This window comes from Leptonychotes weddellii, chromosome 13, assembly GCF_054177405.1.
Source record: "Leptonychotes weddellii isolate Sample4059 chromosome 13, ASM5417740v2, whole genome shotgun sequence".
Classification (NCBI taxonomy): Eukaryota; Metazoa; Chordata; class Mammalia; order Carnivora; family Phocidae; genus Leptonychotes; species Leptonychotes weddellii.
In genome coordinates, this window is record NC_138381.1 from 40068523 (window position 1) to 40070931 (window position 2409).

The window sequence follows — 2409 nt, forward strand, 5'->3', positions numbered from 1 at the left end:
AGGGTAACTTTTTTCATAGCTCTCCCCATTCACCTACATAAAGGTCATTGTGCTTGTCTTGTGGCTTCAGACTGGATTCTTGACCATGTACTTAAAACATTCTTACTATTTTAAATTCATAAAATATAGCCCATCACTTACTTACATCATGGATTCACTCAGCTGCATATGATAGTGACAAATCTTATACAGTACTTGGGGTCTGCGCCTGATTCTATAAGGTAGTCAGGAACCCTAAACATGAACTCCAAAAATTTGTTCTGACTGGGACGGGCTTCTGTACGGAGGTTTGGCAGCCGAACAAAAGAAGGAATTACAGACTTGTGTGGATCTCTTTTCTTCCAAGGTGATAAATTACAACCTCGAGGAGGGATAATACTTGAAAAGAGAATTGTGGTAAAGCTACATTTGAATAGCTACCATAGTAGCCCTTTGAGCCACCTGGGGGTTAAGTGTACTAACCACCCACTAGTTGAAAATGGATGTATAATTTTTTTTTTTAAAGATTTATTTTAGAGTGAGCAAGCAGGGGGAGGGGGAGAGGGAGAGAATCCCAAGCAGACTCTCTGCTGAGTGCAGAGCCTGACTTGGGGCTCGATCCCACAACCCTGAGATCATGACCTGGGCCAAAATCAGTTGGCCGCTTAACTGACCGAGCCACCCAGATGCCCCTAAAAACCAGTGTATAATTCTTGACCCCACAACAACTTTACTAATCACCTGTTGACCAGAAGCCTTACCCATAAACAGTTGATTAAAACATATTTTGTATGTTTTATGTATTACACGCTGTATTATCGCAATAAAGTAAGCTAGAAAATGTTAAAATCACAAGAGAATTTACAGCACTATATATTATAAAAAAAAAACCTGCATACATATGGGCTCCCACAGTTCAAACCCATGTTCAAGGATCAACTGTACATGGTTTTTACTTAGGATATATGTTACTAGACAAAAGAATAAAGCTTTTTAAAGAGGTTTTCTCAATTCTATATAAGATGTGAATAAACATCAACTGTCAATCCATCTCAACGAATTCAATTGCCAAGTGTTGGGGGGGTGACATATGGAGATTATTAGGGGCTATAGCCTTGTAAGTCACAATTTATTGCTGTCGGTAGTCTTGAATTATCCTGAAACAAATCAAAACAGAACCATTTATACTAAGTAAGCATTAACTGATATGCTGATGGTTGGTGTTCTCTAGTAGAATCAGGTTCTGTTGGTGGGGAGAAAGCACAGGGGCAGGGCGAGTGTGTCTGGAAGGGGGATTAGAGCATGGTCTGTACCGTTGGCTGGAGAATTGTAAGCAAGAGCATGGCCGTGCTTGGATTTCCTTCTTAATGTGGCACATGGGTCTTGTTTCTAGGTTTCCTGTAACCTCATTTCATCAGTATTAATAAATGTCCTGCCACCCTGAAAATTGATGACAAGGCAGTTTTGGGATGCTCAGACAGAGCAATTATTTGACCTATTTCCTTGATAACATTTCAGGTACAATAGTCTGATAAAAACATTTAAGTTGGGAAATTAAGTTGTTTCATGGGGAAGACTAACAAGGGTTTCTAGTTCATGGGGGATTTACTCACTTTTGAACAGCTCTGAGACCAAATTAAAGTTGAGTTGCAAAACTCTGAATACCTCTTGCTTTTCGAACATGGTCCATTAGTGAGAAATTGTGAGAATATGTGCTGTGAGAGTCCATCTTTTACAGCATACTATGATTGAATCTGATTACAACCTGGTCTCTTGGCCAACATTGTTGACTGAGAAGACAAACCAGTTTTCATTGTTGTTGCTATGGCGGTATAGACCTTGGGAATGGACCACACATGTGTGCCTATGCCTGGATAGAGGAAGCTGTTAAATATTGGGATATAAGGAAGTAACTAAACTATTAAACTTGAAGCAGTCTATATGTGTCAGTGTCAATATCCAAATTGGTTCTTTTTAGGATTTAACCTCCTATAAGTTAGCTTGAAAAATCCAATGTGATGCCATGATTTACATTAATGTCTTTGTTAGAAATGTGCAGAAAAAACTTTAGCCCAAGTTTTTTTTTTGTTAGTCACCATACATTATATCATTAGTTTTTGATGTAGTGTTCCATGATTCATTGTTTGCGTATAACACCCAGTGCTCCATGTAACACGTGCCCTCCTTAATACCCATCACTGGCCTAACCCATCCCGCCCACCCCCTCCCCTCTAAAACCCTGTTTGCTTCTGAGTCCAGAGTCTCATGGTTCATCCTCCCCTCTGATTCCCCCCCTTCATTTTTCCCTTCCTATTTTTTTTTAAGCATATAATGTATTGTTTGTTTCAGAGGTATAGGTCTGTGATTCATCAGTCTTCCACAATTCACAGCACTCACCATAGCAACATACCCTCCCCAATGTCCATCACC